Below are 6,031 nucleotides of genomic sequence, written 5' to 3'. Positions count from 1 at the left end.
CATACCCGTGGCCTTGTGGTTGTGAACCCTATCCACGGCTCTGTTGCTGCTGTCTATGCCCACGATTCTGTGCCTGCTGACCCTGGCCTCGGCCCTGCTGACATCCTCCTGGTGCACTATGACACTCTGTTGCTCTATGACCAAACTTATGGTAATGAAAACATGCACCTTGAAATCTACGCTGTTGTGGCCCCCTTTGATCTAGCTGTGTTCTCTTCTTGTAAGGGCCTTGCTGCTGATCCTGTGAACCCTTGCCCTACTGTTGGGGTCCTTTGGATCTTAAGAAAGGTCTATTGCCCTTACCTCTATGTTGTCCTTCTTTGGAGTTACCTTCCTTGTTCTTCTGAAAGATCACAGTCTCTGTTTCCTATAATATAGTAGTGTCGGCTATCTCTCGCACTGAGCAGAATCGTCTAGAAACAAAGTAGTGACGAAGGTAGAAACATCTGAGTCCGACGCTCTCTCAACTGCCACATGCCCGTATATCAAAGTAAGCTCATGACTCTACTCTCATACTCAGCTACAGACATCTCTCCCTGCTCTAATCTGGATAACTCTAACTCTTTCCCGCTCTTGAGAGCTGTGTTTAATTTGCTTCATGTGAAGCTCTTGTTTGGGCTCATGAACGTGTGCCTCACATTTCATAGTAGAAGCATAGAGCTCAGAGTTGCATTTTAGCTCATAAACGCGAAGCTCGCATTGATCAGAAGATCGACTTTCTCGGAGTTGTGCCCGTCGTCAGGATCTTCTCCTTCATCGAGCGACATTCTTCTTGGCCTACTTTACGACCTTTGCAGCAATGTCATCAGTGTTGACAGAGTTGGTTGCCATGATGGGCCTTTTGTGACCCGATACCTGTCGCTTTAGCGCGGGTGTAGAACCTTCAACACGGTGGACGAGTTTGGCTGAAGCTAAGTCTTCTCCTTTAGAGAGGGGACTGTATGAACAGTGCCACTCCCAGGGGAGATAGTTCTTTGATGAGTCGGCCACAACTAGAGCTTTAGTCTCCTTAGAGACTTTGCGGATCTTATGCATAGCCTTGGGGCTAAGGGATCCGGAGGAAAGTACCTTCTCATACCTGGATTGATCAAACTCGATGATCAGAGTTTCAACGCTCGTTCTAGCGATCTTGATATCGGATTGTACCACCACGTCTTCATCAGTGAAGCTAATACCTAGCAGAGTCAATATCTTTTGTTTGTGGGAAAATTAAAAGAAGATAATTAAGAATATGATTTATTATATTATCTCTCTAACTAGCTTAGACAAAGAATGAATACAGTTCTCTTAATACAATTTCTCTGTAACAAGCTTAAAAAAATTATAATCTTCTTGATCGGTTTTCTGAAGTTTACAAAAGAGAAGAAGACCGATGGAGATCTTCCCCTTTGTTTAAGACTAGGTTCTTCATGGTGGCGATGAGATACCTCCCTCGAAACTCACGTTAAGGTTGCTTCTCGTGGATGATCTGACCGTCTCACTTCGCTGGAACGATTGATGGAACTTGTGTGGTAAGTGTGAAACTCTTAACGAGTTAAAGAAATTTGAACGAGTTGGAAAACTCTGTAAAAGAGTTGATTTGAACCGAAAATTGGTTAATAAGCCATTGCCAAAATTTCTAAGGACTACTCCAAAAGATGAATATCGATCTTTCATTTGTGCAGTTTTGATCTCTAAAATTCTAGATCGAAGATCCCCCCAACTTTGCTGGGTTTTTTTCCATTTATAGGGATTTTTAAGGGTGTAACCGTCCCCTAAAATCTCTCCTTAATGGGGTGTAATCGACCCCATTTCATGGAAAATGGTTTTGAAACCGTTCAAGTGGTTTAAGGGGTGTAATCCCCCCTAAAATCATGGGAGAATGATTTTAGAACCGTTTAACTCGTATTTGAACAAGTAAAATGTAAAATCTGCATTCTGGGCACGAACACTGCATTCTAGGACTGAAACACAGAGTTGGGACCTGCGTTGGTGGCTGAGAATGCACAGGTCACACTGCATTTTGAATCTGGACTGCAAGGTTGACCCTTGCGTTTTGAAGTTGGAACGGAGCTCGTGGGCTTTACGTCTCGTTCTGGAACATAGCTACGGGCTTTGTGTTTTGCTTTTGGGAGTTTGGAACGCGGCCATGAGCTTTACGTTTTGAATCTAGGACACAGAGATGAGTTCTGCATCTGGATTTGAAGAGACTATTAATTTGTAGTCTCTTTTGCTAGAGCGTTGTAAAGATCGTCATCTTATAATCTTCGTCTTGGCTCTTTGAAAATATGAGAGTCATTAGATTGTAACTCCCGATGTTGATTGTGAAGGTAGTTGATTAGGGCTTTCATCAGTTATTGTGTAGGTTGTCAGATTATAACATTTATCGATCTACGTGAAAGTCTTCAAATTATAGTCTTCTGGAAGCCGTTAAATTATAACTTCTATCATCGGTGTTTGATGGGGATTAGCTATCTACAGTAATTTTTAGACAACCTACAAATATATCAAATAAAAAGAGTGTATTTGTTAGAAGATGATCAATGATCCACACTCTTATGAAATTTATAGAAAATTGAGTGTATTTGTTAAAAGATAGTCAAAAATCCACACTCGTGGATTATCTTTGTGCATATCTCAAAGGGTAGTTATCATGTACTAAGTGTTTTTATATTTAGAGATGGTATGAATCACCTGCCAAATACTATCGTTCTTCCTCCTATATCCTTTATGACTAAGGTGATAGGGTGACACTTTGGTCCTTATTTTCTAAGGTTGAGATAGTTCAAGTCTTATTATTGCCCAATATTCTTTTTAATATGTCTGAGGCTATCTCATGAACTAGTATAATTGTTTTTATTATTTATTTTACATACTTTACAATGATATTATATCATTTTGTGTGTGATTTTTGAAGTAGTTTCTCTCGTGCTCAACTATTTTATAATTAATTTTTAATTTCTTGTGCTATGTTCCAATAAATTTTTGTGTGAACCAATGTGTATTTCTCTTCCTTACACATTTGGATAATTTTTATCTAAATTTTTTGTGTATAAGGTAACCATTGGCGTGTTTCCCACTTTTGTTAATAACGAAACGGGAAGAATTTGGTGTGAATTTTGAAATTTGATGATATTTGCGTGAGTGGAGTTTGGTCTATGCAGTTTCATGTTTTTAATCTTCTTTTTAAATTTTTTTAAATACTCGATGCATTGTTTTAGAGAGAATTTTTCAATACATGTGTTTGATTACACTTTTCATGAGTGTATGAATGTAGGGGAGCATTGAATATCATTTATTTTTTTTATAAAATTGTCTTTTTACTTGTTGTTGCTATTTATATATCTCAGATATGTATATATTCAAGTATGTAAAATTTTAAATTTGTTATTATCAAAAGGGGCGATTGTTAGGACGTAAAGTGTATAATATTTCTTATTTGAGTAATAAAAAACTCTTTTTTGATAATTATTTGAGATGATATAGTATATGTGAATACAGATACAAGAAGTATACGAGGTGAAACAATGCGAAAACCGGCTCAAAAGCTAATTTCAGCCTCTGTAAACGTTGATTTTCATTATATACATATACATACACACACACACATATATATATATATATAATATATAATATTATATATATGTACTATATTATATAATATATATTATATGTCTATATATTATTAGAAAATGTAGAAGGCCGCTGGCCAGTGTTCTAAGGTGCTCTTGGGCTGGGATTGTTTCTTAAAAAAAAACAACGGGATCTATAATCGCGATTATGCATAGACGCTGGCTAAGCTTTCTCTCTCTCTCTCCTAGAAATAGGAATCAGATCCCGAAATCTAGATGCCTGCTTCTCGCCACGTCGATTCTCTCAGACGCATCCATCTCGCTTCGATGTTCTCCGATCACGCCGCCATCATAATCCTCTCTTGGTTTGCCCTCTGCATAAGATCACCGACTGCGCAGCGCATCCGCACGAAGGCGAATGCCTCGTCCGTTGCTCGTGACCCAGATTGTGAGCAACGCACTGCAAACGACCGATGCGCCATCGTGTCACTAACCGTGTTCGTGACGCCATCCACTACGGCCGATGTCTCAGCAGCGCACTGCAGAGATCCGTGCCCGCCGCCCTCCACGAGATCCAGTCCCCCGCCACGAGATCCAGTCCCCGCCACCCGCCACGAGCTCAAACTCATCAAGTTCTCGCCTTTTCAGGTAATTATTCTATAGCTTATAGTTTAGTTCTCCTGATTCTGTGATTTTAATAATGAAAGAGGAATTAATGAAATCCTATAATTTTGGTCTTTTGATTGGATACAGTAGCAAAGAGTGTCAATTTATTAACATATATTCCTAATGATGAGCTAGAATGAATTTTGGTTCTACATCAATGTTTTATTAACGGGGTTGTTGATTCTGGGTGTAGAATGAATTGATTGGTTTGGTAGTTTTTATGCCCATTTTTGCTGTTATGTTGGTTTAGTTCATGTAATTCACTAATTTTCTTGTGATTAGATTCAAGCTGTAAGTGTATTGTGACCTCTGACTCTAGTTAGTGATGATCAATTTCCAGTTGCAGCAGTATGGTTTTTTTTGCATTTCAATAATATTCTAAGTAAGCACATAATTTATGATAGCAAGTAGTTTAGATAATTAATCGAAGTCTTTTAGTAGCAGCTGTGTTTACCTTCCTTATTTTGAATGGAAAAGTTCATGTTCAGGTGCTAGGAGGCAAGTATCAGAGCAAACTACTTGAAGCTGTAGATCCAAGGTACATATATCAAGTACTAAAGTATTAAGGGACATATCTTTTTTATTTTACTGATCAAAAGTTGTGCATTTCTATAGTAATCTGCCAGAATTTGCACTAGTGTGGTTGTCGAAGAATCTACAGAACCCCAGAGTGTAACTTCCTTGATCCTTAATCATTCTCCTCTTAAACAAATTTAGACCTTTTTTTTCCTTGTAAATCATCATCCGAACTATTAAATGACACCGTCTTGTACACAGGGTGGTTCTATCGACATCGGAAGTCCGACAATAACAGTAGAAGGATGTCAAGTTTGAACTTCAGGTTTGTAGCTGGTTATACATGAAAGTCTGTTTTCTTATCGGCATTCATTTGTTTTCTTATCTGGCCTTGGTATATATATTTCAGATAATGCTACACTATACATAGAACTGCATCTTGAACATTTGCTTGTCTTTTTTCCATTGATAATATCTTTTTAAGGCACAAATTTGCAGGTGATATAATGGCAAGAAAGAGTTTTTATGTTGTAAAGAGAGGTCGACGTTGTGGCATTTTTTATGATTGGGATGAATGCAAATCTCAAGTTGATAGATTCACAAATGCCTCCTACAAATGGTATACGACATATGAAGAGGCTTTGAGTGAATGGGAGAAGCACTTAAGCACGCGTGATTTAGCATCCATCTCAAGGCATGTGCAACCACCTGTTTGTGTTCAAGAACAAGTGTTTCCAGGGGGCATAATCTTCTTGAGGACAAGGGACCACTTGGGGAAACTGCTATTTCCTCCATCCAAGCTTTTGTATTAGGTTCAATGTTTATAATTTTAATATTTCTAATATGTATCGTTACAGTATTTGTTGGTTTCTCTATTGGGGGAAACATTTGATGTGATTCGTGTATGATTTTTCAATGTGAGAATAAGCTTGCATAACTTATGTCATTTTGTACTTAGTTTGTTGGTTTCTCTATCGTTGCAATATTTCTGGTTTTATCTTTTGTCTGAAAGGGCTGTGAACCGTGACTTATGTCGATTCAAGATGTTGCTTTTAAGGGGAGGAAATGAAACTAAAACACTGTTGAGGCGTTGGTTAAGCTCTAGAAATTTACACAGCACATGATTCTTGGGACAACATGAGTCATGGATTTAAATTGTATGGCCTCAATCGTTCAAGCATGCACTGCTACCGTGTTGTGGGGCAAAAAAATTTGACAACATATATGAACAACCACAGATTGCCATCTCATAGATGTCAGCTGCCAAAGATTTCTTTTAGGCAAATAGAAATTCTGTC

At 38.2% G+C, this 6,031-nt stretch overlaps 1 long non-coding RNA gene across 1 annotated transcript; it reads left to right on the top strand.

Moving 5' to 3' along the window:
• On the top strand, nucleotides 4,112–5,702 carry LOC109848974. Its single transcript, XR_002248960.1, has 5 exons — nucleotides 4,112–4,199; nucleotides 4,706–4,755; nucleotides 4,833–4,889; nucleotides 4,995–5,058; nucleotides 5,232–5,702. It is a non-coding gene; the product is annotated as an uncharacterized LOC109848974 (long non-coding RNA).

The sequence above is a fragment of the Asparagus officinalis genome, chromosome 7 (assembly GCF_001876935.1).
Source record: "Asparagus officinalis chromosome 7, Aspof.V1, whole genome shotgun sequence".
Classification (NCBI taxonomy): Eukaryota; Viridiplantae; Streptophyta; class Magnoliopsida; order Asparagales; family Asparagaceae; genus Asparagus; species Asparagus officinalis.
Note: the sequence above shows the minus strand (reverse complement) of the source record. Positions and strands in the feature narration are given on the sequence as shown.